The sequence below is a fragment of the Gymnoscopelus braueri genome, assembly GCF_963280865.1.
Source record: "Gymnoscopelus braueri genome assembly, chromosome: 14".
Classification (NCBI taxonomy): Eukaryota; Metazoa; Chordata; class Actinopteri; order Myctophiformes; family Myctophidae; genus Gymnoscopelus; species Gymnoscopelus braueri.
In genome coordinates this window covers 40,189,434-40,196,377 of record NC_137619.1, presented here as the reverse complement: position 1 = coordinate 40,196,377, position 6,944 = coordinate 40,189,434, and the positions used below count along the sequence as shown (strand labels likewise).

The window sequence follows — 6,944 nt, the reverse complement described above, 5'->3', positions numbered from 1 at the left end:
CGTCAATCGAACAGGATAAAGTACGAGACCAGACTGGATGCCAAAAAACGGAATCTCAGACGCACATTCCCTGAGAAAGAAGGCCTTCTGAACATATAAAGCAGGTAGATTACCTTTTTTTGATAGAAAGATGTATTTTTTATATATATAAATATATATACATAACAATATGAGGGTAGGAATGTATGAAATGTGAAGAAAAGATTCCGTTGGCTACCACAAAATGGTCTCAGTTTTGCTTTAAACCAAACTTATTAAGGGGAGCAGACAAGAGGCCCAACGGACTGCTGAAACTGGAGAGGTCACAGGAATGTATGGAATGTATGTGCATTGGCTCGGGTTTAACACACTGAGTCTATCCTTAGACACAGCTGACTCCCGGGTGACGGGATACGTACTCAAACAATGACTCCCGGGTGACGGGAGACGTAATCAAACAATGATGTAGTAGCTACGACGTTTTCACTCTTATTCAAAGGGTGGTTTCATTGTTTCTGAGATTCATCACACTTATACCTGGTGAAGGTATTTACAGTTTCGTAATCAGAAGAAACAGTCCGGAATGTAGGTAATGGTAACCTGTGGCATTATCAATTCTTCTGAAAGATGTTTGGATTTATTTTCGGAGCATGTTACGATTCGTGGACGTGATAATCATAGCTGGGTCTAAAAACTTGAGACTTGTTTTATTTGAAACAAAGTAAATCCTCTCAACTACTTGTGGATATATTTTTTATAAGGACCTTTGTGTTAAGCCTTTTGCCTACATTCCATTTGAGAAAAATATGTGCTTAAATGTCAATTGCTAATTGCTATTCAAAGTGCTATAAATGTGACGTCACAGCTTTACCTTACTAACAGCATAAAAAACAATGTCAGCACAAGTATGATGATTGTGTGAAAAACATGGTTGTGACCTGATCAATCAAAAACATGTTTTTCTTCAAACACTTAAGATAAAGCATATTCGGCTATTTGCATATGGCCACAAACATGGGTGAGAATATGTGTGTAAAAGATGTGAAAATGTGTGGTTAAATGTTAAGAGCAGAAAATAACTGTATGATGCTCTACTGACTAACAGTCTTGGATATAGACAATAAGTTTAATTTTGAATTAAAGTGGAAAATGCCAGTTAAAACATAATTTGGAAATTAAGTTATAAAGGAGGGAATAAGGTCTGATTGACAGCTTGTGCAAATAGATTGTGCAAATACTGAAAACAATCAATCTATGGATTTCATGGTCACACTACATTGGCTGGGGCTACAAAGGGGAGTGTAACTTTATACGCTCATCTCAAACCCAGATTTAAGCGGCCATAGGAATGTGGTGCAAGACAATGAAATTCGCAGATAAAAAATAAATGAATAAGGATTTGCACTAAGGCAGACATATATGATGTTGTCGGCAACCGACTTAAAACTTATAATTAACCTAGGTAATGTCTGTAAGAACTCAAAATAGTTGAGGTATTTCCGGGAACTTTGCCACATAACAATTTGACCAGGCCCAGCGAAATGAAGACACCATTGGCATTTCCGGGAGAAAAGCCAAAAGAAATTAAGACACTTGAGGAGTTATATATATATATAGATACATATTAATAGATGGAAGAGACACTCCTGCAAGGTTTAGCTGAAATAATGGCTAGATGCATTGATATATTTGACTGAAAACTGTTAATATTAACTAAACATGTTATAAAATAATGCTAGTAATTCTCTCTCTCTGTTCTCTAGAATCTGGGTCAGAGGGATGGAGTAAAAGACTAAGTTGAAATAATTGATGTCCAATAAAACATTTTTAGACATATTTGAAAGAAGCTAAAGAGTAACTGTCTGATGTTTGTTTTTGGTTTGTTTAGAAAGCCACCAACCAACGAAGAAAGAAGTTTAAGGATCCCAGACAAATTTAAGTATATATCCAAGTAGACAAACTTATGATACATATGAGGTGTATTGGGGACATAGGTAACGTTTTCTCTGTTTCTCTCTCTCCTAGAATGCATCCCAATAGAACAAAGGTGCCAAGAGTCTTCAAACAGCCCTCAGATGTAAAGGACGCTGTCAGAGTAGGTCAAGTTTAAAATAAAATATTTACATCCAATGTGAGATCGTGAGTACACAGTGTGCACCAGATATTGTAATATCAAAAGTATTAGGATATGAAATGATAAAATAAACATAATTGGAATAATGATAACATCAAAACTAAGTAATTTAGATATGTTAAAAGTCAAAAGCCGTTTTTTCCCAAACTGCCTGTGGTTCAAACTATGAAACCGGACAGCCTGAAAGCAGTGAATTTGTGTCCACCAGAAAGTGCAAGGCCATGTCTCAATAACATTAAGCAGCCAATAAAATGCTGTTACGTCCATCAGACGGGATAGGTTCGTCTTTAGCCAAGGATCCGTCTGAGGGGTGTGGCTGTAACGTATCAAGCCGTCACTCACAGAGTGACTGACAACATGGGTGGGAAGAAAAAACGCCCAAATGATAAGGGGGGGGCTGGGGAAAGAGGAGGGTGGGGAACGACTGCACACAGAATGCAGGTTTCCCTGTAACGTGAGAACTATGTTTGTCTCATGTGATCGTGCTCCTAGAGATTTTCCCGCCTCTACTGGCCAGATAACCAACCCCACACAGCCACAAGGGATTCCCCCCAGCTGATTGAGGCAGGCTTGCAAGCAAAAACAGGACAGGCATAGATTGGATTTACAGGCAGCATACAGCCCATAGTCAATAAATGGGTGACAGGGAACTGGCATTTGAAATTACATATGTGATAGGAAATAGCATTAAATTGTGTGTTTTTCCACTAATAACAATATAGGTGTAATGTGCATGACATGCACCAGGAGGGTACCAATACTGGAAAAATGTCATGAAATATTAATTTCACTGATTAAAGTTATGTAAAGATTATTATTGTTATTACAATATCATGTGTAACATTGGAGACATGGAGTACCACATTATTTTTTTTTTTAAAGTATGAACTATACTGAAACAATTATAAAATATCTGTGGTACGGTGCACGATCTGATTAAAACATTGGTTTATGCTAAAAGAATAATAACAAAGAGCCCAAAAATGAAAGGTAAAAAAAAACTGTAAGAGAGAGCTGGAAGAGAGACAGGGAAAAAGGAGGGCCTTATTTAAATTAGTATATATGCAGGACATCAGATTGTAACGTAAATAATGTTGTTTTTTTTGTTTTTTCTTTTGTTTTCAGTCAAATACACGATGCGGTAGCATAAGAAAACTTGGATAAAGTAATACAAGGTCTAAGTAAAATGCTAAATAGAATCAGAATCTAGAGAAATAATTAGGCTATGAGGAATAAAATATGTTTGTAGCACATATGTTAACAGTTCTTTAGGAACCCGAAGACAACACCGGAGCAAAAGAAAGCCAAGAAGGTGGGGTGAACCCATCCGCCTTAAAGTTTGATGACACCCCAGACAAAGGACTACAAAGAGGAGTTCGGCCTGTTGGCGACAGCAAGATGGCCAGATCACAGAGTGGACAGAAATTCTGTCACACACACAGGCTCCTCACCCGAGAGTGGAGACTAGGATAAAGACAATAGGACCCCCATCTGACAACATACTGTCTCCTCAGAGGCTGAGTGGAATAACAAAGGAAGAAATGAAACAACAGTCGGGATGACCGTAGTCAACAGGACTATGACACTTCAATCACAGGAGCACCAAAGCGGGAACAACGAAGGAAGAGAGTCGTAAGAGTCTCAACCATCGACTTCCGGGGGGTTCGGAATAACGAGGGGAGGAAATACGCAAGTAATCAGTAATTTCAGACCATCGACTCCAAAGAATGTGATTAAAGCTGACAGATAATGAGAGATTCGTTTCTCATTATCAACAGTCATTGTTGACAAACATGGAGAAAAATAATTTAGCCAAGGAGGGAAGATAGTAATTTTAGATTAAGAAAAATGACATATTTTAAATAAAATATTTGAAGTAAAAACGTAAACCAAGGAGGGACACCACACACGTCCCAACATTTGGGGTCACAGTAAAAAGGCCCAAACAAGTTAAAGTTTGTATTGATGTACATTAATTACCCAAAGAGTGTAAAGAGCTAAGAGATATTAATAAAAAGATATTAATGTGTAAGCCTCACACAAATGTAATGTAACTAAGCAAGGATTTTTTTTTGAATGTAATGTATATGTATTGAAAAATATGTAAACCAACTCTGTAAAAACGCAGCACTGGTTAAAATGATTGTAAAAAGGATTTTTTTTCGTCTGCAAGGAGTACGAACAGCAGTTATTAAAAAACATGGAAACATGGCGCAAACGTGCCAATGAGAAATATTGATCTCATATCGGCTTAAAGCACATATATAACTATAGATCCAACGGTTTTAACCGTTGGAAGGAGGGAATGTTGTACTCTTTTAGTGTTATATATGAAGTTTACCACTTTGTGAATGTATTAGTAGAGAGCTGGGTAAGAGGCCTTGTCAGATACAGGGTGGCAGAAGGACAGAGTCAGAGGCGGGAAAGTTTGCAGCCTGCTGCAAACTGACACTCTAAACTCTCACCCAGTCCGCTCAGTAACGTAATGTCATACCTGGAGTTGTGAAAGACTCATTGCAAAATACACGGACCACCACAGTAATAAGAACCTAGACACACGAGTTAAGATGCATGACTTGTGACACAGCACAACATAGATTCGGACATTAGGATATCCCAGCCTAAAGTCAACAGGTTACTTATAGACAAGAACTGGCAAATGTAAGACAGGGGTTCCCGGTTTGACCAGTCAATGTGACATGGAATTGGAAAGGTCAAAGCTCTCAGATGGGTAAATTGTTTACGAATAACATTAATGAATGTACTTGGATTACACTGTGACGACATTCATCTCATGTATAAAGACACCCTGAATCCTGTGAAATCCTAGGCAGACCTGCAGCGGTCTGCTTCAGCTTGTGTTATTGGCTTATGTATGGCTGACTATTTGAATAAACTAATATGTGATTATATTCGTCGTTGTCTGTTGTAACTTTGATTAATAAGTTAACACATTCTATAACCTCTTAAAAGCAGCGTTGTTGAGAAGCCTTTGACTGATTCAATAGAAATGATCTACAGTTTCTGTCACAGAATCTGGCAACACTGCTTCCGGGTGCTTCAAACGCCACTGAGCAACTTTCATTGAAATGAATAGCTGGGGGGCGGGGCAGTCCACCCTCTATAGATATTTCTCTATGGTCATGGCTATAGGGTTGGGATCCGGAACCGGACGAACCTGGATCAAAACATTGAGGAACCGGAATCGGTTCCATCACAATTGGAACCCGTTTCCGGAACCGGATTATATCACTTTATCAGAGCTGGTTATGTGGACTTATCACGTTTGCTATACAATACCGGTGGTTCTGAAACCTTTTTGACCACCATAACTCTGAGAGTGTACAAATTGAACCAAATGGACCCTCACAGAGTGACAGACCTATTAGGGTATAAGGCTATTTTCAATCGACAATAGTCTTGTCGATCTTCAGCGAACATTTTCTTCACAATAACAGAAAACAGAAAAGACACTGAGGGACTCCGGTTACCCATATTGGGTTTACAGTGGTTAAGGATCCCAAACTCTAGTCAAGGCCAATTAGCCAATTAACTCTTTCCTTCCCTGTCAACTCAAAACAGGCGCTGCAACTAAATGCCAGATTTAGACACTGTTGCGAGTCACATCGCACGGCAGATCTACAGTACAAGCTCACAATGCCTGACCACACTAAAAACAAACTAGGGATGGGCAATATTATCGATATCACGATATATCGCGATATTTTATTTCGCGATACTGTATCGATACTCCAGTATCGATACAGTATCGCAACATTTTTTTTTTTTTGCTTTTTCAGATACAGGCTTTATGAAAAACATTCAAAGAACCTATCACAGATCTGCAGCTACTCAATATGTAGTGTATATATAAACAATATGTAGTTGTGATATATGTATATATCGCAATATATCGCAATATATCGCAATATATCACAATATCGTGATGCGACCCAAGTATCGTGATGCGTATCGCAATATAATCGTATCGTGACCCAAGTATCGTGATACGTATCGTATCGTGAGATTGTTGCCAATACCCATCCCTAAAACAAACGGTGCTATATAGCAGTGGTTCTCAAACGTTTTCATGTCAAGGACCCCCAAATTGACGCTTATTAGCCCGCGGACCCCCATTTGAAAAGATAAGCCAGGGACCCCCATAAGAGAAGATTTTTAAGGCTCTAGCAGTGATTCTCAAACATTTTAATTTCAAGGACCCCCAGTTTGACATGCATTAGGCTACGGACCCCATTTAATGGCATCTCTATCAATTCATATTGTAAAATCAATGTTAATTTAACTCTGAGAGTGTACAAATGGAACCAAATGGACCCGTTAGGGTCCATTTGGTTCCATTTGTACGCTCTCAGAGTTACAGACCCATAAGGGTCCATTTGGTTCCTATCCATCCTTTAGCTGGGGACCCCCTGGAACCCCCTCAAGTACCCCTGAGGGTCCCCGGACCCCACTTTAAGAACCAATGCTATATAGCACCAAAATCGGTTAGTTGGCTCGTAATCATAGGGGAACTGTTTTTAAAGCACCACAACAATCCCAAAGAACCACAGAAGAACCGCTGAGGCACCACTGTGGTGCTATATAGCACCACAAGAATCTCAAAGAACCGCTGAAGCACACATTTTTTTGTGTGTGATCTGCTATTTTAATCAACCTTAACATGTCTCTATAAGCAATAAGGCAATTTGCAGCCAGTCAGTACTATAGGTGCCATTGACTATCAGAATCCCTTGCTTTGCTTCAGAGCGGTCATGTCATGGTTTGTGTACAAAACCTAAAACACACGTTCCGTTCCCATATTATTATTATT

The 6,944-nt window shown here is 38.9% G+C and overlaps 1 protein-coding gene across 3 annotated transcripts in view; it reads right to left on the bottom strand.

The window, feature by feature from the left end:
• macrod2 (mono-ADP ribosylhydrolase 2) overlaps positions 1–6,944 on the bottom strand; it is a 763,167-nt gene that overhangs the window by 460,915 nt on the left and 295,308 nt on the right. The window lies entirely within an intron of this gene.